Genomic DNA, 24,550 nt, shown 5'->3' with positions numbered 1-24,550 from the left:
AATAGCATCAAAACCGTGAAATATTTAGGGATAACTTTAACAAAATACGTGTAAGTTTTAAGTGCCAAAGAATATAAAACACTGAGGAGCGAAATCTGAAAAGACCTAAATAAATGGAAAGTTATACCATGTTTATGGTTTGTAAGACTAAATATTGTGATGATGTCTGTTCTCCCCAAATTGATTTGTAGATTTAATAGAATCTCAGTTAAAATGTCAGCAAGTCTCTTGAATTAAAAAAAATCAACATGTTGATTCTAAAATGCATATGGAAGGGGCGCCTGGGTGGCTCAGTGGATTAAGCCGCTGCCTTCGGCTCGGGTCGTGATCTCAGGGTCCTGGGATCGAGCCCCGCGTCGGGCTCTCTGCTCCGTGGGGAGCCTGCTTCCTCCTCTCTCTCTGCCTGCCTCTCTGCCTACTTGTGATCTCTCTCTGTCAAATAAATAAATAAAAAAAAAAATTTAAAAAAAAAAAATCTCTAAAATGCATATGGAAAAGCAAAGGACTTAGTATAACCAAAATAATTTTGAGAAAGAACAAAGTTGGATGACTCACACTGAGTGATTTTAAGACTTACTATAAAGGCAAGACGAATAAAATATGATGGTATTAATGAAAAGATCGCTATATAGACACACGGTACATAATAGAAAGTCCAGAAATAGACCCAGGCTTATATAGTCAATTGATTTTTCCACACAGCTACCCAGGTAATTCAATGTATAAAAAATTGTCTTTTCAACAAATGAAACTGAAACAATTGAACATCCTTGTGCCAAGAAAACCACAAAAGCCAAAGCAACAACAACAACAACAATAACAAAAAGCTCACCCTTACCTAGCACCATATGCAAAAATAGATCATAGACCTAAATGTAGAAACAAAAACTAAAACAAAAAAAATCATTGGAAGAAAACATAAGAGAAAGTATTTGGGACTTTGGCTTGGGCAAAGGCTTTTTAAGCTAGGACACAAAAACACAAACCCCAAAAGAAAAGAAATGAATGAATATGACATCAAACTTAAAGATTTACTTCTCCGGAAGACCCTGTTTAGAAAATAAAGAGAGGTTACAGACAGGAAGAAAATACTTGCAAGACATATACTTAATAAAGGATGAAAAAATTCTTACATCTTCATCACTAAGGAAACACACAACCAATAAAAACTGGACAGAAGATTTGAACAGACGCTCCATTAAAGAAAAGAGGTTTGACATCATAAGCCATTAGGGATATGAAAATTAAAACCACAGGGAGCTATCACTGCACACCTATTAGAATGGTTAAAATAAAAAACACTGACAAGACCAAGTGCTGACGCAGTGTAGAACAACCAAAATTCCCATGCGTTGCTGGTGGGAATGTAAACACAGGCACTTTGGGGAAGAGCTGGCACTCCTAGCAAGCAAAATATACACTCACCACCTGTATTGATTTCCTAGGACTGCTGTAATACTGTATCACCAACCGAGCGGCTTAAAACAACAGAAATTAATTGCCTTATTGTCTCACACTTCTGGCAGCTGGAAGGGTAAAATCAGGAGGTCAGCAGAGTCGAGCTCCCTCTGAAATATAGAGAGGACCATTCTTCTTTGCATCTTCTAGCTATGGGTGCTTGCTGGTGATCCTTGGCGTTCTTTGGCCTACAGACGCATCGCTCCCGTATCTGCTTCCATTGCCCTATTTCCTCGGTGTGTCCCTGTTTTTGTGTCTCCTCTTCTTTTACAAGGACACTAGTCATATTAAGTTAAGGGCCCATCCAGATCCAATGCGAGTGGGAGACTTAATTCAACTCATAATACCATTCACCTCGACAATTCCATCCTTAGGTTTTTGGGTTTTTAAAAAGATTTATTTATTTTAGAGAGCGTGCACGAGCAAGCAGGGGAGAGGGGAAGAGGGGGAAAGAGAATCCTGAAGCGAACTCCCTGCTGAGCGTGGAGCCCAATGTGGGGCTCAATCCCAGGACCCTGCGACCATGACCTGAGCTGAAATCAAGAGTCAACCGCTTAACCAACTATGCCGCCCAGGTGCCCCTCCATCCTTCAGTATTCACCCAAGATAAATGAAAACTGTGTCCTCATGAGGACCTGTATGAGGGGTTTATAGCAGCTATATTTATGGTCATCCAAAATAGGAAACAACCCAAACATTCATCAACCATGAATGAGTAAATGTACATCCATATAGTAGAACGCCACTTGGCAATAAAAGGGCCAAACTCCTGATACATCCAAGAGTATGGGTGGATCTCAAAACATGAGGTTAAGTGAAAGAAGCTGCACAAAAAAGACTGGAAACTACCATTTACCCAACAATCTGGAAAAGGCAGAACTGTGAGGCAAAACGCAGAGGAAACAGACGTGAGAAAGCATCCTGATCCCAGAGTTGCAAGAAGGGACTTTTTCAGGTGATAAAACTATTCTCCATCATAATTGCGGTGATGGTTATATAAGCGTACACGTTTGTCAAAAGAGTGATTTTTACTGTATGTAAATTACACCTCGATAAAACTGACTTTCACAAAGTCTTGGGTACTGCATTGGAAAATCAAAAGTACTTAAGAAAAAAACCCAGAACCCAGGATTCTTTGAGATCTCACTGTAGGTGATCTGTATACAAACTTTTCTAACTTGAGGATTTAAGGTTTCTAACAAAGATTGCTACACATGTTAGGGTTAACTGACGTTAGCAAACATCAGTATTGCTTCCCATGGCTGGAGATGAAGAAAGGGTATCTCCAGAGAGCCAGAGTCTGTCCTTTGGAGGAATGTCCCTCAGATCATTACGGGGAGCAGCCCCTAAGACAATCAGAGTCAGAAAGCTGTCATGGGAGCAGCAGCGAGGCCCACCAGCCTGAGCTCCTGTGTGCACCACCGGCTCTTTCCTTGGCATTTTCCTGAATGTTCCCTACTTACCTCTCCTGACAGCACTTCTTGGCACGTGGCTGTGTTCTGCCTTCCGTAACGCGACAACCTATTCCTAGTTTTCACCTATCTTGCTCTGGGCTCATTGTTCTGCTTTTGTCTGTATTCAAATATGGATAAATGACTTTCATGTTTCCTACCAATTGCGAAATTATGATATGTTAAGCTTCACATGATATAATGTACAATTTTATGTTAAATCAGATTTGATGTATACTATTTTTTCTTTTTTTAAGGCTGTGTCTCCTGCAGAGCATGACTCCTTTCTGAACAAGTCTGGGGCTCTCTCTCACTTTGTGTTTCAAGGTTAAGAGTCCTGTGTCTTTTCCAGGGGTCATAACCAGAGGGGGCCCTACCTTCAGGTGCAACCCCCTTCTCTTTACAGATACATTTCTCAACACACAACAACTGCTTAAAAGGAACATAACAAGGGATGCCTGGGTGGCAAAGTCAGCTAAACATCCAACTCTTGGTTTCGGCTCAGGTCATGATCTTGGGGCCGTGAGATTGAGCCTCGGGTCAGGCTCCATGCAAAGTGGGGAGTCTGCTTAGGACTCTCTCTCCCTCTGCCTCTCCTTCACCCCTTTCTCACACGTGCTGTTTCTCTCAAATAAGTCTTAAAAAAAAAAAAAGGAATATAACAAGAATAACACATATGCCTCAACAGGAAGGTTTGTTTCCTGAGGCTTTAATTCACAGTGAAAACCAAGGATTGACCTTCAAAAAAAATCTTAAAATATCCCATGTTTTTCTCACTGACAATTTCCTTTTCCTCCCCGCCTCTCCATTTCCTCTTCTTCCTTCCCACCCCACTCATGTGCTGGTCAGCTCTTCCCTCTTTCTGCTTCCTTTTCTCTAGCCTTCCCTCTCCCCTCACTTCTCTTCCTCCCCTACTCCCCTCTGCCCACCTGACCATCTTGTATCTATTTTATATTTTGTATTTTCCCTGCTCTATTTGCTGTGAGACTGTGATGAGGGACTCAAGTGTGTTTTTCATTAAAGCTGTTCTTACTTAATAAAGTTTGGTGTTCTCTGATAAGCCTAGCCGAAAACCTCCACAAACTTGCCTACAGTATACTCACGGGAGCCTTCCACTTTTTTATGCTAGGCAGACGTAGGCGAGGAACAATACCCTATATTTGGTTCTTGGTGTGGTTCCAGATCATGCATATTCATATTTCCTATCTCATTAGTAGTCCCCTGGGCTTACTCTGTGTCATCAGGAGAGCACTGAGAATTGTGGAAATCTCAATTAAGACCATGCCCCTTGTCATTTCACTGGCCTTGATATTTTTTGAAACACAAGTTTCCAATTGCTTCATAGAACGGCTAATCAGATTCTTTTTCTATATATAAAAGTAAGTTTTAAGAATGGTTATTCCAGCAAATGTGGAATGTGCCCTAAGTTCAGCTTTATCAAAATTCCCAATAAAGACACTCAGTTCTGCATTCCACAAGCAGATTAAAATCATTTTTTTAAAATAATGTCTCTAAGGACCTTTGCATAACACAGCAGGGAAATACCTAACCTCTTTTAGAAAGATTTAAAATAATGACTATAAAAATGTTTGGGGGTTTGCCTGGATGGCTCAGTCGGTCAAGTGTCTGACTCTTGATTTTGGCTAAGGTCATGATCTCAGAGTGGTGAGATCGAATGCCCTACTGGGTTCCACACTCAGTCAGAGTCTGCTTAAGATTTTCTCTCTCTCCCTCTGCCCCTCCTCTCTGCACCATCCCCCTTGCTCTCTCTCTAAAAAAAAAAATTAAAAAAATTAAAATATTTGAAGAAATAAGCTGTTAAGCTTAGTTTTTTTGTGGTATATCACACAATTGGAAAGTGATGTAATAATATTTTAAATAATTTTATCATCGTGATTTTTAATATAATTCAACAAATATATATAGCTCCTCATATGTAGCTAAGCCCCGAGGGAATGAAAACACTCCCTGCCCTCATGATTTACAAAGGAATTAGGGAGAAAAGAGATGCACGAGAAATCATAATGTACAACAAATAACAAGTTTAATATCTTCTTGAGTGTAGATACTGTGCCTTTCATTTTACTTATTCTCCCCTCAAATCTAGCTCAGTCCTTTACACACAGAGATTCTTAGTGTATTAGAAAAACTAAGTGTTATAAAAAAGAAATAATGCAAGCAATTCATGCAGATCACAAAAGTTAGGGAAGGTCTCGTGGAAGTAGGACTTGTGCTGAAACTTACAATATGGGTAGAATTTGGATCTGTTCAAAGGAAGAGGCAGACCATTCCTGCCAGGGAAAAAGAGCATGAATGAGATTCATAGGTGGGAGCAAGTGTGCGGAGCAGGTGTGAGGACAACGGCTGGAGCAGAGCTTTCCCTCGGGCCTTAATGTTTAGAAGGCCAATAAAGATAATCACTAATGCTCTCGACACAGGATCATTCCCATCAGCTTAGGAAGAGCATACCAAGAATTACACACAGGCCTCAATATGCCACTCACTTCTTCCATTTTAAAACCAAAACCAAACAGAACCTTTCTTGGCTCTATATTCCCTTCTCTCTCTCTCTTTTTTTTTTTAATATTTTATTTATTTGACAGAAATCACAACTAGGCAGAGAGGCAGAGGCAGAGGCAGAGAGAGAGGAGGAAGCAGGCTCCCCGCAGAGCAGAGAGCCCAATGTGGGGCTCGATCCCAGGACCCTGGGATCATGACCCGAGCTGAAGGCAGAGGCTTTAACCCACTGAGCCACCCAGGCACCCCTATATTCCCATACAGTTGTCTGTACTAGCTGCCTCTGATTCCTCTCCTTGAGTCTCTCTTGAAGTCACCCCACTAAGGCTCCCGTGCCCACAGCTCCACCAGTGATCTCTGGGTGGGTAAATCCACATGTCAGTTCCCAGCCCCCACCCCTCTGGACCTGGACCTGCCAACAGTGTTTGAGACAGGTGACCACTCTCTCCTCCTCAAACCACTGGCCTCATTGGTCCGCCAGGACCCATACTGTCCTGGTTTTCATTCATTCGTTGTCCATTCCTTCTCAGCCTCTTGTGCTAGTGTCCATGCATCCCCCTGAGCCTGAAATGTGAGGGCGACTCAAAGCCCACACCTCAGTCATTTCCTAGATGATATCCGCAGTCTCGTGTCCAGTATCATATGCCCACTGATGACTTTTAAATTTATAGCTCTGACCTGGCCTTTCCCTCTTAGCTGTAAACTCATATCCAACTCCTCATTGGTATCTTTGGATCACTAAGTGTGTATCCCAAACTGAACTCCCGATACTCTCTCCCAAAGTGGTTCCCCCCAACAGGCTTCTCTTCTCAGAGAAAGGGAATTCCATCCTTTCGTAGCTTCAGGCCAAAACCTTGGGCATCACCCTTGACTGTGCCCTCCACCCCCACTTCCACATCTAGTCAATTAGCAAATCCTGTTGACTCTGCCTTCAAATATCCATAACGGGGCCGTTTCTCGTCACTGGTTCAAAGCACCACCGTCTCTCTCCTGGGTTAATGCAAAAGACTTCTCAAAAAAAAAAAAAAAAAAAAAGATTTATTTATTTATTTGACAGGGAGAGAGCACATGCCTGTGGCTCACATGGTGGAAGGGGCAGAGGGAGAGGACCCCCAAGCAGTCTCCCTGCTGATGGCAGAGCCTGACGCACGCAGGGCTCCATCCCAGGACCCATGTGATCATGACCTGAGCTGAAACCAAGAGCCGGACGCCCAACTGACTGAAGCACCTAGGTGCTCCCAAAGCCTTCTAAGCACTCTTCTACCTTTGGTCTTCTGCAGTCTGTTTTCAACCCAGTAGCCTGGTGATCCCTTTAAAATGTGCATCAGGGCGGGTCTCTCCTCTGCTCCGAATCTCCCAGTGGCTTTCCAGCTTACTCACAAAAAAGGCCAGGCTCCTCCTGCGCTAGCCTATGGGGCCTTATATCAACTGTCCCTCACTCCCTCCCACCTCCCCTTACCTCTCTGACCTCATCCTCCATCATCCCTCCTTGCTCAGCTCTCCAGCCACACTGGCATCCTGCTGTGCCTGGAATTTGCCTTGTGTGCACCAGCCTCAAGACCTCTGTGCCCACTATTTCGCTATTTTGTTGCCCAGAGAGCTGGTCCTCCAGATGCCTGCACAAGGAACTCCCTCATGTCCTTCAGGTAATTGCTTAAATGTCAGCATCTCAGAGAAACTTGCTATCCTGTTTAACATTACACATTCCTACCACTGCTTCTTTCTACCCTCTTCTCAGCTTTATTATGTTTTTCTATAGCATAGCAATAATACCATAGCAATCCTATAGCACAGCAATAATGACATAGCAATAATGACTTACTATATGATTTTCTACTCTTCTTTTTCCTTTCTTCCTTTCTACCTTTCCTGTTTGATTCCTTCTTTTAGAATATACATCCCATAATGGCAGGGATTTTTTCTGTTTTGCTCGCTGTTGTATTCTCAGGGAGGAGAACAGTACCTGGCACAAAGAATGTGCTTGAGAAATATTGGATAAATTAATAAACTTCACTTTACTAAGGAAAAAATGGAGTCTTAGAGAAGTGAATAATTTAGCCAAAGTCACTCAGCTGGTGAGCAGGGGATATAAGACGCATAATCACATTTATTGGATGTGATGGACTTACTCTAATATTTGGCAAGCCTCTTTATCTTCTACAAACCATGGTATTCTTCACCAAAGAATTTTGTATTATCTTATTTGATGACTTCTCTATCACAATGAAAAATTTGATTTTTTCTCCTTGTTGAAAGTTACAGCTTGCTCAAAAGTAATTAAGGACAACAAAAGAAAATATGAGTTCCAAATCCGCATGATGATAGGTAACTAAAAGTTTTGTTTTGTGATTCAGTTCTACTTTGATAAGATAGGAAGAATCAGGAATTAAATTAAATTTATCATCCAAAGTGGTACAATAGATCAGAAAAATTTCATGACAAGAAATATCATGAGTAATGCTGCAGTGAATGTGGAAAATATATCTCTTCATTTCCTTTGCATATATACCCAGAAGAGGGATCGCTGGATCATATGGTAGTTCTGTTTTTAAGAAAACTATTTTTTTAAAGAAAGAAGTAACCGAATTTTAATAAAAGAAAAGCCAATGGCCTGGATCAGAGGAGTGGAAGTGTTGTATAATTTGTTGCACTGGATTCGTCTGGTGGATGTGGCCGGCTGGATCTATGGCTTGGGCAGTAGTGTTTACTATGTGGGGAAAATGGAAGGAGAACAGTTTTGGGGGTATCCATTCAGTGAGTATTAAGTACCTATGGCCTGGGCAGAATTTGGTAGAAATGAAAAGGAAAATGGGGATTTGAGAGAAATGATAGAGAAAGCAATGGCTTGGTTTTGTGACCTAAATGGATGTGCTGCCTGAGAGAAGAAATGAAGATTATCCTGAAGTCTGTGGGTACAAGACCATCAAGGGTCCTTTTGGCAAGGGGGCAGGCAAATGGTAAATTGGGATGTTAGGAGTGAGAAGAGAAGTTCTGCTTCTCATTAGTTCCACTGATAAACTGTCTCTCAAAGAAGTTAAGAAGATCTCTAACCAAGCTAAGAATTGCCATTAGTAAACAATTCTTCTTTTAAAAAAAGATTTTATTTATTCATTTGAGAGAGAGAAAGAGAGAACTAGAAAGAGCATGAGAGAGGAGAAGGTCAGAGGGAGAAGCAGACTCCCTGTGGAGCCAGGAGCCCAATATGGGACTGGATCCCAGGACTCCACGACCTTGACCCAAGCTGAAGGCAGTTGCCCAACCAACTGAGCCACCCAGACACCCATGTCATTAGCAAATAATTCTTAAAATTAATTACCATAGTCCTAGATTCCTCCCATTCCGTGAGGAAAGTCTAATTGCTGATCCAATTCATTACAAGTTTATGGGACTCTCCATGTTTCCTATTTAATCTTTGGTTGGTTGTATTTTTGTAGGAAGGTTTCGATTTCATCTCATAGTGTTTCTGTATTCACTTTTTAGCCTTTGGTTATTGATAGTTATGTGTCCATTTTCATTCCTAATGTATTTTTTACTTGTTTTCTGGGTGTCTTTCTCTGTCTCTCAACATTTTGGACAGATATTTATCAATTGTATTGGTCTTTTAAATTTTTTTTTTAAGATTTTATTTATTTATTTCACAGACAGAGATCACAAGTAGGAGAGAGGCAGGCAGAGAGAGAGGGGGAAGCAGGCTCCCTATAAGCAGAGAGTCTGATGCGGGCCTTGATCCCAGGACTCTGGGATCATGACCTGAGCCGAAGGCAGAGGCTTTAACCCACTGAGCCAACCAGGCACCCATTTATTGGTCTTTAAAGAGAAAGATAGTTTCTTACATTTTTGCAATTTTCCTCCTTCCTTCCTTCCTTCCTTCCTTCCTTCCTTTCTTTCTTTCTTTCTTTCTTTCTTTCTTTCTTTCTTTCTTTCTTTCTCCTCTTAAGTAGATGTTTATGCTCTGATGTGGATGACAGCAGATGGCACAGAGCAGTTGTGTAGAGAGAAATGACCTGGAGAAAGCAAGTGCGTGTCAAAGTACTGTTTCCTGCCATGTGTCTCAGCTGTTGACTTGCAAAAGGCTGGTCATGAGGGCAAAGCTGGAACCAGGACAGGGCAGGTTGTCCTGAGCAATGAGGGTGGCTGTCTGAGAAGTGAACAGGCAGAATTACAAAATACTTCCAGAAATTGCTTTCAGTTGCCCGAGAAGGATTCTGTCCTGTTATTCATTCTTCCTTATGAAGTTTAACTCTTTATCAATATTATCCAGCAAAAGCTAACATTAGTTAGAATTTCAGTTCATGTTAAATTGTGGTGAGATGACTAAAAGAATGTTATCACTCAAAGGGCATTTTTTTCAAGCCCAGGAATCCTTAGAATTTCTAACGTGTGGGTGATACAATTCTCTAAGCAGAGTTAATAAGCAAACTTTCTCTGGAAAGATTTAACATTAGCTGCAGTTTGGACTTTAGCTGTAAGTTCAGAGTGGATGGAGCAGTCCTCCTATTTAGTCAAGCCTGGACAGCAACAGAGATCCCATTAATGCTGTAATTTCCATGTAGAAGAAACATGCACTTCCATATATATTTATAAAAGTGCCATAATTTTCCCATGTTTTTATTTAAATTCTAGTTATTAAATTCTAGTTATTTAAAATATTATTTTCAGGTGTCAAATTTAGTGATTCAACACTTACATTTAACACCTGGTGCCCATCACAATAAGGGGACTCCTTAATCCTCATCACTTATCTAACCCATGCCCCCTGCCCACCTCCCCTCTGGTAACCATCAATTTACAGAAGATATAGCTAGATATAGTTATGGATATAGATTGCTATAAAATCACTAAGCCTTAAATCCAGAGGAGACAGCCTGCAGTGATTTGAATATCTTGTCCAAAGTCATAAAGCTAGGTGGTAGCAGAACCATGATTGAAATCTCTTCTGCCCTAGACTAGTCTTTATTCTACTACTCTATGAACTTAGGTTAGTGCATCGCTTAAAATGTAGATGAAAATATATAAGGGGCATTCAACTGGTTATTAACAGTGCAAGAGTTTTAAGGCATACTTTCTGCTAACAGAAATCCATGTATCTGGAATGCATATCAGAAGGAAAGAAAAGAAAGTTGAAATGAAATGTAGAATGTTCTCAGTGAATTGGCCATTTGTTTTACATGTTAGTTATTTGAATTAGGAAAGATATAGGAATTGTGCTCAAATATGAGATGGTTTGTTGACTCAGTAATATCTGCTATTAAGATACCTTAATATTTTTGACAGGATTAGAGTTTGAGGGGTTTTCTCCCTCTCTTTGCCTTCTAGAGATTTTTGTTTTAGTATACAGGAAGACTCTCAGGAAATCCTCTTTCCTGGTGCTGGATTCATGTGAAAAAAAAAAAAAAAGACATAAAACTCAGATCTTCACATCATTCAGGAGTTGTTTATGTGGCTAACAGCTGTTTCTCTTGATTCTTAGGTGATATTTAGCTAGATTTTAATCACTATTTTATAGAGACCCTTTGATTTTAAAATTATTAATAACAAGTAGCAAGTGTTTTACAAAAACAAAATTAAGCATTTTAGGCAACATGTTTACTAGAAATTTTGCAATTAAATCTCTTAAACTCCCTAGAAACGGCAGAGGGTTCAGTCACATTATGAATTATAGCTCTGTTGTAGAATTTGCAAAAAGCTTTGTAGCAGATTAAGTATTAAAGCAGAGAAAACTCATTTTTATTATTGTGCTATTAGCATATTTAATGAAGTGGTTCCACTCCTTTCCTCGCAAATGCTCATGCAAAGGGACTATTTTAATATAAGAGCTCATGATGTTGCTTTTAGCACATTCTTTTTGATTTGGGTTTATCTTCCCATCCTTTCTAGATACTGCTAATTTTATTTTATTTTAATTATTATTTTTTAAATATTTATTTATTTGTCTGAGAGAGAGAGAGAGAGAGCGTGCACAAGCAGGGGGTGTGGCTGGCAGAGGGAGAAGCAGGCTCCCCACTGAGCAAGGAGCCCGTGAGGGGAGATTCCGTCTCAGGACCCTGGGATCATGACCGGAGCCAGAAGGCAGATGCTTAGCCCACTGAGCCACCCAGGCATCCCAATACTACTAATTTTAAAAGGTGCATACATCTAGGCATGCTGAGAAGAGATTTTGCAGAGGTAAGGAAGAGGTTTTGCAGAGGTCAAATCAGTTGACCTAAGATAGTGAGGTGATCTGGGTCAGGCCTGGCCTAATGACACTAGCACTGTAAATGAGTCTAGAGGCAGAGATAGAGGGAGATAGAAGGGAGGGAGGAAGAGATAGGAAGCAGGAGAAGGATTTGATGTGCCTCTGCTGACTTGATAATGGAAAGAGCCACATGGGAAGGCATGTGTGCGCTTTTAGAATCTGAGAGAAACTCCTACTTGACAGCCAACAAGGAAACGGGGACCTTAACCTTAATCTTGAAGACTGGACAAACTGGACGAACAAGGAACTGCATTCTGCCAACGGGACCTTCGTGCTCCAGATGAGATGAGCCATGGCTCTACAAAGCTCTTGATTTTGGCTGTGGGGGACCTTGAGCACAGAACACAGTCAGGCCAGACCTGAGTAAAGCAAAGATGAGCTGATATATGGGTATTGCCTGAAGTTGATAAGTCTGTAATAATTGCTTATGCGGCAATAGACAATAAATACACTGCTTGGGAATTTGGTCAAGCTTAGCTTCTTTAGAGAACTGAAGCCATTTTCCCTCTCCAGTGTTATTCTTATTTGAAAGCACAAATAAATAAGCAGAAATCACGTCTTTACTTTGATCTATCAATTCAGGACATGAGGCCAGTACCAATTTAGGGAATCTGTTGTTATGAGCTTTATGTCCCACTGCAGGTGGCTTTTGCTTGTTTATCAGTCAGAATGATTTCCCTTGAGACTATTGTTCTCAGCTGTCACAGTTACCCTTTACTGTGTAGTTCCTCAACTCCGATTCGGGGGAAGATTATTTGCAGTGATGACTGGCAGGACTCCTCCTATCCTAGGATCCAGGTACTCAGGTCCCTTTGTAATGTGACCACTGCTTTTACCATCAAGGTGTGGAGGCTGTTTCCCTGAACCTCGGATTAGGGCTGGCTCTGTGCTATTTTTGAATGATAGAATGTCACAGAATGACCTGGAACCTAGACCTCCTGGGGCCTTACAGCTTCCTCTTTCACCCTCTTGGACACAGCTGCCCGGTGAGGAAGTCCCAGCGATCGTGCTGAGAGGCTACGTGGAGGACATCTGAGGCACCAAGCAGACAGCTCCCAATATCTGGACTTTGAGGTCACCCAGAGCAAGCTGGTCCCTGGCAGACCTCCCAGCTAAGGGCAAACACATGACAGAAACTCGCTAAGGTCAAACGGAGCTCATCTCAGCTGAGCGTGGCCCCCATTGCCAGCCATAGCACTGCGAGCAAATCACTCGTTCTTAGGTTAAGCTACTAAGTTTTGAGGTAATTTATCAGATAGTGATAGTTAACTGATACAGATACTAGAGAACATGACTTTTAAATGCTATTTTAAACTTAAAATTTTCTTTCTTTTAAAAGATCTATTTATTTCAGAGAGAGAGAGAGGGAGAGAGAGAGGCAGAGGGAGAAGCAGACTCCCCACTGAGCAGGCACCCTGATGAGGACTCTATCACCTGATGGGGAGATCATGACCTGAGCTGAAACCAAAGAGTCGGATGCTTCACCGACTGAGCCACCCAGGCACCCCTAAAATTTTATCTCTTTTTGAATGGATTGTCTATTCCGATGTCCATGTACACAGCGCAAAATTTAGGATATAAGAGAGTATACACATAAAAATGAATTTCCTACCTCCAGGGTGCCGTGAAAACTTTCTCATCTCTTTGGAGCCCTTCAGGAAGGATAACAGGGCATAACGTAACAATTTCAAGATTATGCATAGAGAAAAGTGACCGACGAAGGAGATAACAGCATATATCATTCCACATTGATTTGCTTTGCTCTATTTTATGTCCCCAATGAGATTAAAGTTGAGCGTAATGGTGACGTTGTAGGTGAGTGTTATAGGATAGGAAATTATCAGTTATGTTTTCCAGGAATGTTAGGCTAGGGATTCTATCACCAATAGATTAAGTGACTCAAAACCTTTCAGAGGAGTATTTTCTTTGTATTGTATTTGGAGAAAGCCAGTGAGGAAAGGCCCCTGATGCCACTTGATGATCCATGTGGGCCCAGGAACAGAAACCCAACCAGAGAACAGTAGGTACCTAAGCCACTGGCCTTTCCTGGAGTCCTGTTCACATCCAGAATGTGGAATCTGCAGGACAGCAGACTCGGGCAGAGAGTTTGCTGTTACTGGACCTAACCCTGGGAAGTCTACTCGTCCCTGAAAATCTAAGCGTGTTCATTCTACAAACATCTACCATGCACCTACTACATTCCAGGCAGTGTTGGTAGATGGTATGGGTACAAATATAAATACTATTCTTGTCTATAACCTTAAAGTTCTTCTGGGCTCTACCCACAGTAATTCCAGGAGCCCCAAACCAACCTGGATACTTGATCCTACCTGAATCAAAACTCCCCCTAAGATTCCCAGAATGTGAAATACTCAGCCCCAAACAGTGGAGTCAGTAAATGGGTGTGGGTGTCTTTTCTTTTAAGAAGGCTTTGACTCAAGAACTTCAAAGAAAAGATTTGATCTCCTCTTACTGGTTTTGTTTAAGTTATGTTTCCTGATACCAGGGCAGGGTAATGACAATGAAACTGTGGACATACCCCAGGCTATGGGATGAGATACATATTTCCATTCCTCTCAGAAGGCAGGGGAAATGCTGTGTGGTCACTTATCACATTCAGACACTCTGCCCACTGTCCTGGCATCACAGAAGTTTGTCGCAGGTTGTTTTAAGGGGACATTATAGGCTCCCTGGTGGGTTAGTGGTTTTCCAAGTTTAGAATCTAGAATTTAATGTATACTTCTTGTATTAGTTTGCTCAGGCCGCTGTAACAGTGGCTTAAGCAACAGACACTTATATTCTCACAGTTCTGGAGGCTGGAAGTCCAAGATTAAGATGCTGGTAGGGTTCATTTCTGGTGAGGCTTCTTCCTGGCTTGCATATGGCTGTTTTTTTGGCTATGTCCTCACACGACCTCTTCTCTGAGTGTCTTAGAGAGAGAGAGAGAGACAGAGAGAGAGAGAAGTCTCTGGTGTCTCTTCCTCTTCTTATAATGTCACCAGTCATACCAGATTATGTCCCCACCATTATGACTTCATTTAACCTTAATTACTTCCCTAAAGGCCCTATCTCCAAATACAGTCACATTGAGGGTTAGGGGTTCAACATATGAACTTGGAGGAGGGACGCAATTCAGTTCTCTTTTATACGGCAGATACTATGTTAAGCATGAGGGTGTATATCTTTACATAAAGATAAACATATCAAGTGTAAACTCTGTTCAAGGAGGACATATATTTACAATACAGTGCAATAATTACCAGGCTACCCTAGGCATAAGAGGGGCAGAAAATGTCCATCCAGTCTGAGCAAGTCAGGGAAGTCTTCTCAGAGGAAGGGGTCTCAGAGAGGAGAGGAACCCTTGTGGGGGTAGAGTGGAGTGAAGGTATGCTAGGCAGAGGAAAGACATGTAGAAGAGCAAACAAGCAACAGATTCTTTCCTCTAGTCTTTGTATTCACAGAGCAGGCCCATTCAGCAAATACAGTACTCCGGCTGAGTGAAGCTCTGGGTGTTTGGGGATGTTGGAAGAATACGGGGAAGAGGTCAACGTGATAGCAAAAAGTATACTGCCCTATGGAGATACTGTAGTAAGGAGCTTGGACTTGATCATGTAGTAGGAATTGGGCACTTGATAAAGGGTTTTAACTTGAGGGGATTTGTACTTGGAAAGTTCCCTGAGAAGTTTGGAGGAAAACAGTATGTGATTAGAAGCTGGGGACAGTTGGGAGACCACAGTGTGATGACAGACACCAAAGGCCAACTGTGGCAATGTTGGTGGAATGGGGAGGTGGGTATCCGGGCCTTCTGTAGGATTTCCAGGACTTAGGATTGGCTCCCTGTGGGGAGTGAAGGTAATATCTAGGCTGGATCCCAGGTTCTGGTCTGGGGCCTGGCAGACCCTCAGTTAATTACAGAAACAACACAGTGCAAGGACAGGGAGAGAAGAAAGATGTGTAGGAAACACTATGGATAAAGTTCACACAGGTCAGTTTCTTGGGCTGAATAGGAGCTTCTTTCTCTCTAAATCCTGTGGCAAGTGATTCCTCCCCTCAGTGGGCTTCAGGGACCTGGAGATGGTCAGGCCCTTGAAGGGCTGTGGCTTTAGACCATCTTTGGAATAAGTCATTTGTTGACGAAAATCATAATTGATGACTGTTGCGTGTGATCATGACCCAAGCTGTTTTAGTCAGAAAACTTCCCGGCAAATAAACCCTTATTCATCTCTTGCCAAGAAAATTAAGAAGCTTTTGATCTAAAATCCGCCAAACTGCTGTCCTCCTTTGCTACTCTGAATTAGATATTTCTCATTTTTGTTCGATGTCGTGATTCAGGTACGTGGTAATCTGAGAGTCTTAGGGTTGGGCAAGAAGCAATTTGCTGTAAGACAGCTGTAAAAAATGAAAATCAGAGGGGGAAAAAGGGAGGTGAAACAAACCTTCCCTCCTTGCGCACAAATTAAATCTCCAGTTACTCTTTGATGAATGGGGACAGGGAAGGAATATGAGTAAATTTCCAGGTCACTTGGTTTCAAGTCCTGGTTCGACAGTAAATTTATACAGTTCCAACAGACCTGTTTCCTCTTCCTCCCTGATTCCTTTTGAGTTTTCTTCTGTGACTTATTTGCAGGATTTCAAAGGGGACAGTCTCGCTAAGGCTCACAAGCATGGAGTGGAGTTGGAGGCCAGATGCCCACCAGCGAGTACGTGAGGGAGACAGAGACAGAGATGCGGAGAGGGAGGGAGAGAAAGATATTTAATTGTGGGCCTCATGATCCTACTCCTGCCACCTTCGATTCCCCATTTCTCTCTCATCTGGTGACAGTATTTTTCTTCCAACCTTCCCTCTCTTCTTTCCAAGTTTCTGAAGCCAACCAAATTCAAACGACAGAAGGAAATCCTCCCTGAACCAAAACCTCAGACTTTGTCCGAGATCCCTCCTGGCTTGGCGCACTCCCTTCGGGGCCGCTGCGGTCCCGAGCGCAGAGCCCGCAGCCAGCGCGGCGGGGCGGGGCTTGGGCGGGGCTTCCGCAGTCGCACCCCGCCCCCAGCCCTGCCCCGCCGCTTAATTCGGATGCGCGGGGCCGCGGGGTGTGAAAGAGCCGCCCTGTGCTGGACCGGCCGCCGCTGCCGTCAGAGCCGCCGCCCGCGCCGCCTCGGGGCCGTCCTGAGCAGCCGGGCCGCTGGGCGCCGCCGCGGCCGCCCGGAGCGAGCGCCGGGGAGGGAGCCGCGCGCCTTTGTGAGCGCGCCGAGGTAGGTTCGTCTCCCGCACTTACTTTGCACACAAAGACTGGGAGCTCGGGGTAGGCGGGTCCCCGCCGGGGAGACTGCGCGGCCGCCCGCTCAGCCCCGACCCCCGGCCCGAGGGACCCCAGGGCGGAAAGGGCCGCTGGCTTTCCCTCCCCCCGGCCGGCCGTCAGCGCGGGCGGTGGGGCGGGGGTCCCTACGTGCGCTAGAGGAAGACGCGCAGGGCGGTGGGCGTGCGGGAGCCCGGGCCACCCCGCGCCGTGCCCGGGGAGGGTCTGGGGTGCCGGGGCGTGGTGGGGCCCGGCGCGGTGGCCCCCAGCCCGAGGGGCTCTGGGGAGGCGGGTGCCGCGGCGAGGAAGGGGAGCCCAGGAGGCCGCTCCGCTCGGCTTATTGTTGCTTCCTCGGCCCTGAAAATGGAGAGACCCTATGTGGAGCTGGATGCGCTGCCCACCGGGAGCGCCGCGCGCGGCCAGCTGCCGAGCCCTAGGCGCTCGGTTCGCCCCTCGCTGCGCTGCCGCTCTCGGGGTGGTCGGAGCGGGCTCTGGGGCCGGAGCGAGCCTGTGCCTGGGCGGACAAAGGAGGGGCCGCGGGGGGTTTGTCCCGCTGGTTTAAAGGTGACCGTCGCAGTGTTTCCAAACCGTCTGCAAGTAACTTTTCCATTTTTTAATTCCTTTACGTACCCACTCTTCCAGTAAACCCAGCATGTTGGGTGGCGTCTGCAACCCGAGAAGTTCTAAAAACTGGGTTCCCATAATTTCTCTCCAAGCATCTTCGGGTCCCTCGGGGATGGCACAGCTATGTATGGCCAAGTTTTGACTTGCTGCGTAGGGGATGGTAACAGACCCTTCTGAAATGTGGAGAGAAATGCTGTTGAGACGGTAAATTGCAAATCTTAATCTCTGCACCAAGATACCATATCCTTCCTTCCTCAAAAAACAAAAAACAAAAACCACCAAAAAACACTAAAGTCAATGATAGTAGAGCTAAGTTATTTGATTAGAATGAGTATGGTATTAAAGAGAAATACAAAAAACGAAATGAGGCTTGTTAGACTTTCCATTCTTTAACTTGAGGGTTTCTTGCTATCAGGTATGTTAGTGTTTGCCTCTGTCTACATCCGCCTGGCCATTACTTTGGAGTTGCTTTAAGTTGAAAGAGTACCCGAGGTGCCTGTCTGGAGATTTCTTAGGGTTAGTAGTTTCAAGATGAAAACTTTCTCGTATAGAATGATGTATGTTTTTTATAACACTGAAAAAAATACAGAAGAGAAGGTCACTTATGCCTATCACCAAATACACCCTAAGGATGAAGGCATCTTAGCTTGATTTATGGCTTGGCAGCCATGGTGGGATTGTTTGAGAGAGAATGGGTGTGTGTGTGTATGTGTGTGTATAAAGGAAGGAGTTACTGATTCTTAATCTTTACCAGTCACATCAGACTAAAATATATCGAATAACAGTAGTCTACAGTAATGGTTTGCCACTTTCACACAGGATTAATACCAACAAGTTGCCTGAAATGTATTTTCTTATAGCCTTAAAATAACTACCTGTATAAGAGGGGGAAGGGAAGAAATAGGAAAAACAAGTTACGTTCCACATAATTCGGAAGAATGAACGGACAGAAAAGTTTTAGGGATTGTGTTCTTTAGATTTCAGGAGTAGTTTTGGATTGTATTTAAAAAAATAAATAAATACTTCAGCTTTTAAAATATTTAAAAAAGCAAAATTCTGCGATTGATGAGATGTATATGATGCAAAGACCCACTTTTTGTAGAAAAGGAATGAAGTTTTATAGCCAGATGTTTACTTCTGAAAGTAAAAAAAAAAAAAAGGATTTCCCCATGAGTAGTGAGTGGTTTGGAGTGCGTGTGTTCTGTAAAAAAAGCCAAGAAACAACACATTATTCAACTGTAGATTTGACCCTGAATGCTTTTGTTATTGCATACACTTACTTTCCACTTGTAAAGTTTTTGGACATTTCATTTCTCCAATTTCCACTTGTAAAAGTTTTGGACATCTTCATTACTCCATGAAAAATAAAAAGAGATGTTGGAGACAACTGTGTAGAAGTGGATGGAGCATGAGGATGATGCAATACTTTTGGAAGTCAGAAGAATTTACAAGAAGGAAGTTGTGGCTTTGTACTATCAGGTGCAATCTTTGTTCCTGTTCCTAACTTGGAGGTCCTTAATCTGCATACAGGCTTTAAGGGGGCTTTTGCGATGCAGTGGTGACTTGTAAGTCTCTGTGTGAAGTATATGGTGTAAAGAGTCTCATCTGCTCTAATGATCAGCATTCCTTCAGAAATAAGAGGACCCTGGCACATACACAAGTCAAAAGAAACTCAAATAGGAAATACCAGAATTTTTGGATATTGTCCTTCAACCCTCTTGTGGCCTTGGACACCGGAAACACTGGAAGCAAAATGTATGTCCCTCTGGAATAGAGGTCAGAGTTGAGTAACTTGGCCTTTTTACTATAATGTTGCTTGGTGGGGAGGGGAGGACACTTTGGGGTTGGTCCCGTGTTGTGGACTGCAGGATCCATTCTTGGGGTGTTTCAAAGGAGACTTGGTTTGTGTTTTAGAGAAGGGCTATGAGAAATCCTGTTCCGAACTGTGGTAGGGTGGGTGCTTTTATTAATTCATTTTTTTTCTTTTCTTTTTTAAGATTTTATTTATTTATTTATTTAAAGATTTTTTTTATTTATCTGATGCAGAGAGAGAGAGAGAGATCACAAGTAGACAGAGAGGCAGGCATAGAGAGAGGGGGAAGCAGGCTCCCCACTGAGCAGAGAGCCCGATGTAGGACCCAAGGTCATGATCTGAGCCGAAGGCAGAGGCTTAACCCACTGAGCCACCCAGGCGCCCTCTTTGTTTTCTTAATTGTTTAAAATGTCAGAAGATAGGGGGAAAAGGTTTATACTGATTTTCTTTGGGAGTGGTTGAGGGGTGGAAGACTTTCCTCTGAAAAAAGTGGCCCTAGTAGATTAGTAGTGTGGCTTTAGTGTTATTCATGATAACGCTCGTCTGTACCTTCTCTCCAGGATTCTGTGTGCAGAATGTGTTTAAAATGGGTCAAGAAAATTGATTCAGTAAGATCTAGATTTCAGGCATTGGTAGAAGTCCCCAGATAATGTTGGAGATTTCGACAGATATGTTACTCTTTAAGTCTCGAGAAAGTAGCTGTGGATGCTGGCCCATTTTGCAACTTACTTTGGGCATTTGTGTGGGAAAGCACAGGTGTCAACGGTGTCAACCAGAAGTCTGTGCATAGCCCAGGCCACATAGTGCTGGGTTGACCCGATGAGGCTTCATTTTCTTGTATAATTTCCTTGTCTTGGCCTATTTTTGCATTTCCTTTGTGAAAGCAAGTCATTGTTCTCCCCCCTTTCCTTGCTAGTGCAGAAAGTGCTGGGCCTGATCCATTTGAACTTTTCCTTAGGCTCAATACTTAGGGAACTCAGCTGAAAAGGAACTGAGGATTTTACCCATCTGGTATTATTGATTTCATTTCACATCAGTAAAATAAATAATTTGGTAAGCTGGCAGAAGTTGCCATTTAGCCATGGTAAAGAGGGGCTATTTCCAAGACTGGTAGGGGAAACTTTGGCTTTTCATTAACTTCTTCATTTAACCGACATTCACTTAGAGCCTCTTCCAGGTGTATTGCAGTTGACCAGACTGATGAGATGGGACCCTGTCCTTAGGGCAGGGCAGGCGAGGATGATATTTAAAGAACTTCTCAAATTACACAAAGTTTTTAAATAACTGGGGCACCTGGGTGGCTCAGTCGCTCAAGCATCTGCCTTTGGCTCAGGTCATGATCTCAGGGTCCTGGAATTGAGCCCCGCCTCAGATTCCCTGGGGAGTCTGCTTCTCCCTCTCCCTCTGCCCCTCCCCCCAACCTGCCTGTGCCTTCTCTCTCTCTCTTTTTCTCTCAAATAAATAAATAAAATCTTTCAAAAACATTTTTTAAAAAGTTGTTTAAGGACAGTCCCGTTAATAGCTGTGAATTAAGGTATCTCCGAAAGAATGATGGAAATCACAGCTAAAGCTGAGGGGTTGGGTTTCTGACTGAAACTAAAGGCTGGGAAGAGGCTTGGGAGGGAAATGTGCGTCACTTGCTCAGGGCTGATCAGTTTGAGAGCCTGGTGGTAGGGGTGTGGCTGAACACAGGGAGGGGACTGTTCATTTTTTTTTTTTTTTTAAAGATTTTATCCATTTATTTGACAGACAGAGATCACAAGTAGGCAGAGAGGCAGGCGGTGGGGGGGGGGGGGCACTGAGCAAAGAGCCTGATGTGGGGCTCGATCCCAGGACCCCGAGACCAGGACCTGAGCCAAAGGCAGAGGCCCAACCCACTGAGCCATCCAGGTGCCCCAGGATTGTTCCTTTTTGTGTAGAGTGTGACTGAGGGGTTGGGGCACTTTCTATAGCGTGGAGTCTGGGAGACACAGGGAAACTATGGTATTGTTCTCATGCTGAGGTTAAACCTCAAGGGTAGGGGCCCTTGGGAGTCAGTTGTGGTGGGGACATGGGGTCCTGAGTTGTCCTGAAGGCTTCCCAGGAGCTGAGGGCTGGTGTCACGCCGGGGCGGGGGTGGAGGGGGCATCTGACCTCAACTGTGCCCACCGGAAGTTCTGTTACAAATGAGAAGATAAGACAGTTTTTGTGGGGAACTCGTAGAAAGACTTACTTGATGTTTTTCAAATTCCGGTGAACTGTAGGAAAGAAAACAGAGGGGAGAGGTTCAGAAAAAGGGAGGAATTTTGCTTCAACACAAGGCGGATGCTTTAGCCCTTCTGCCGAAGATTTCGCTGGAGGAGAAGCAGTGGGCTCCAAGCCTTATAAAGCAGTAGCCACTGTCTGTGCTCTGTGGTGCTGTGTGCATGGGGAAGTGGGAGGGAGGCATGGTTTGGTGACAGTCATGTTCCCCCCACACAGTGAAGTCTTGGGGTTCTGCCGTGTGAAGAAAACGCCCATTAAAAAAAAAAAGAACTCTCCTGCCCTTTAAGGCCATGAAACATCAAGGGCCTCTGGGGTGTCCACAGTGCTTTTCCGGCTTATGCTGCTGAATCATAAATTCAGTCATTAGACCCAGAAGTCTTAAATGGTGGGGAGGGGGGATGACCAACCTATGCAACCTTCTGGGTGAGTCGGTGTTGTGAAGTCTCCTTCAAAAACAGGATTGAGAAAATGTGGGTTAGGGACCAGCTATCTGCTCCCTGGCTGGTTGTATGTAGATGTGGTTTGGAGGGTTCTTGATCATCCTTGTTGTTGTCCATGCTGACTTGTGTTGTCTTTGAGTGTCTATGGGGTACCGCCCTGCTCAGTCCCAGTCCTGGGCTAGAGGGTGTGATTGGGGAATGGGATGCATTTCTTTCTTTTTTTTTAAGATTTTATTTATTTATTTGACAGATCACAAGTAGACCGGGGGTGGGGGTTGGGGGGGGAAGCAGGCTCCCCGCTGAGCATAGAGCCCAATGCGGGGATTGATCCCAGGACCCTGAGATCATGACCTGAACCAAAGGCCGAGGCTTAACCCACTGAGCCACTCAGGCACCTCGATGCAAGTGTGTTTCCGCTCGGGAACTGGGATGCATTTCTTAATGTGGTACAGGGGAAACCAGGCCTCAGCTCTGTGACCCTGCAGCAAGTCGCAGAACCCCTGGGAGCTACAGTTTTCTCATGTGGGAGGTGAACTTAGTAAGATCTACCTCCCAGCACGGCAAGGGCAAATGCAGGGTCACAAAGCCCCAAACACACGTTTCCTGAGACATGGGCATTAGGCTGTTGTACCATTGCCCACAGTCTTATAGCTCCAATTTCTAGTAACGCAATGGCAGTGGTGCCAAGATGCTGACAAGAGACATGTAGGGAAGGGTGAGGGACCCCCCTCCCCTTCTCTTTTCCTCTGGCTCCTCAGGTCGCCATCATATCTCAGGCATGTTGTAAAGATAACCTGGCTTTGATAGCAGAAATGACACGTTCTGTTATATTCTTGGACACAAGGTTTGTCATAATATAGGGTGTAGGAGAGAGGGCTGTGACTCTGATGTAAACTTTCTGTGTCATTACTAATATTTAAAACTCAGCGCACTCCATGAGAGTTAAGGTTAAAACTCACATTGTATCTGGGTTTTTCAGGCATCTGGGCCTGTTGCATGCTAATGAGCTTATGAAACTCTACAGTCACCTTATAAACTCCTGCAGTATGAGTAGTCAGAAGTCGTCTCTGAGTGTCTAACGTGGATGAATTCAAATTTCCATGTCCCAGAGGAAGTTAAGAATGTCATTGTGGATATATGTATGTAGAAAGACTTTCTTCATAACATCCTTTTCCCTTATAACTTAATGTCATTTAAAAGCTAAAGCTGTGGTCAGGGTTCTTATTTTTCTCGCTGTTTTTAATGGATGCACAGAGTAGCGTCGAGTGTGTGGGAGAGAGATCTAGATTTTTAAGATTTTCAGAATCTTCAATGCAAGCTCCCCGTTAATTAGTATGATTTTTGAGCAGGTCGTTTATGTCTGTTTTTCTCCTTCCTCATCCGTAAACTGGGGTAATCAGCCTCTTAGAGCTGTCTTGAGGGTGAGGTGAAGCTTGTACACTTTCTAGCTGATGGAGTGCCCCCTGACTAGAAGTTTTCATCCAAGGGACTTCCCTGTGGTTCTGTGGCACCCGGGCCACCCTTTTAGGACAGGGGTGGATCTTTGAAGGCAGGGGATCCGCAGAGAACAGACAGAGAAAATCAGCTGCACGATCCTTTAGGCTCCTGCTGGAGTGAGAACATGTTACTATGTGCTCGTGGCAAGGAGGCGTCTTGAAGTACTGAAGGGTCACACTTAGAGTTCCACCTGGGTTAGCCTGTTGACATAGGAGGACTTCCATATTCTTATCTGTGAAATATAATAACAGTAAGTTTAATAATATTATTTTTATTATTACCAATGTACAGTTCTCGAGGACTTCTTACCTGGCAGGCATTATGCTAATTGATTTATGAGATTCCTTCATTCAGCAAGTATTTAAGGAATTTTCCTCTGTGTGAGGCTCTGGGCCAGACCCTGGGGTACGTGGCAGGGACAGTGGGCAGGACTGATGAAATCCCTGCCTGCGTGGAGTTTTCCTTCTGGTGGGAAGACAGTATGTGATTCCAGGGAGTGTCAGAGCTATAAAGAAACCAATCAGGTGAAAGGGCTGGAGTCTGGTGGGGGGACGAAGTGGTGTTTTTTCAAAGGTGAGGCCCATCTTGCAGGGAGAATTTAAGATCTAAAGGAAGAAAGGGATGAGCCTCACCCCCATCCATCTGTACAAGGGCAGGTGCAAGTAATAGCCTAGAAGCAAGAGGACTCTGCTCTTGGGGAAGGGCAAGAAGGCCCCAGGTGGATGGAGTTGGTTGTGGGGGTGGGGCAGGATATGAGGTGAGGTCTGGGTGGGCACTGGCTCACGTGGGGCCCGCAGGTCATGGTCCGGTCAATCATGGGAGGGCTCTGAACAAGGGATGGTCGAGCTTGGCCTTGTGTTTTCTACATATCCCTTTGGCCTGGAGTGCAGTGGTAATTCCAGCGGGGCCAGAATGAAGTCCAGAGACTCCAGAGGGGGGAGGCTTTTGTTATTCCCCAGGGATGTTGTCATAACTGG

At 44.0% G+C, this 24,550-nt stretch overlaps 1 protein-coding gene across 4 annotated transcripts in view; it reads left to right on the top strand.

Annotated features, from left to right (window-relative positions):
- The window catches only part of FAM107B (family with sequence similarity 107 member B), a 224,111-nt gene that overhangs the window by 131,707 nt on the left and 67,854 nt on the right, over nucleotides 1–24,550 (top strand). For 3 of the 4 annotated variants that reach the window (XM_046012401.1, XM_046012402.1, XM_046012403.1), the window contains exon 1: nucleotides 16,758–16,911. The exons of the other annotated variant lie outside the window; for it this stretch is intronic. The gene's annotated coding sequence lies outside the window, so the exon portion shown is untranslated. Of the gene's footprint in view, nucleotides 1–16,757; nucleotides 16,912–24,550 lie in introns of those variants that run through there. 4 annotated transcript variants of the gene reach the window in all.

Source organism: Meles meles, chromosome 7, assembly GCF_922984935.1.
Source record: "Meles meles chromosome 7, mMelMel3.1 paternal haplotype, whole genome shotgun sequence".
NCBI classification, from domain to species: Eukaryota; Metazoa; Chordata; class Mammalia; order Carnivora; family Mustelidae; genus Meles; species Meles meles.
Note: the sequence above shows the minus strand (reverse complement) of the source record. Positions and strands in the feature narration are given on the sequence as shown.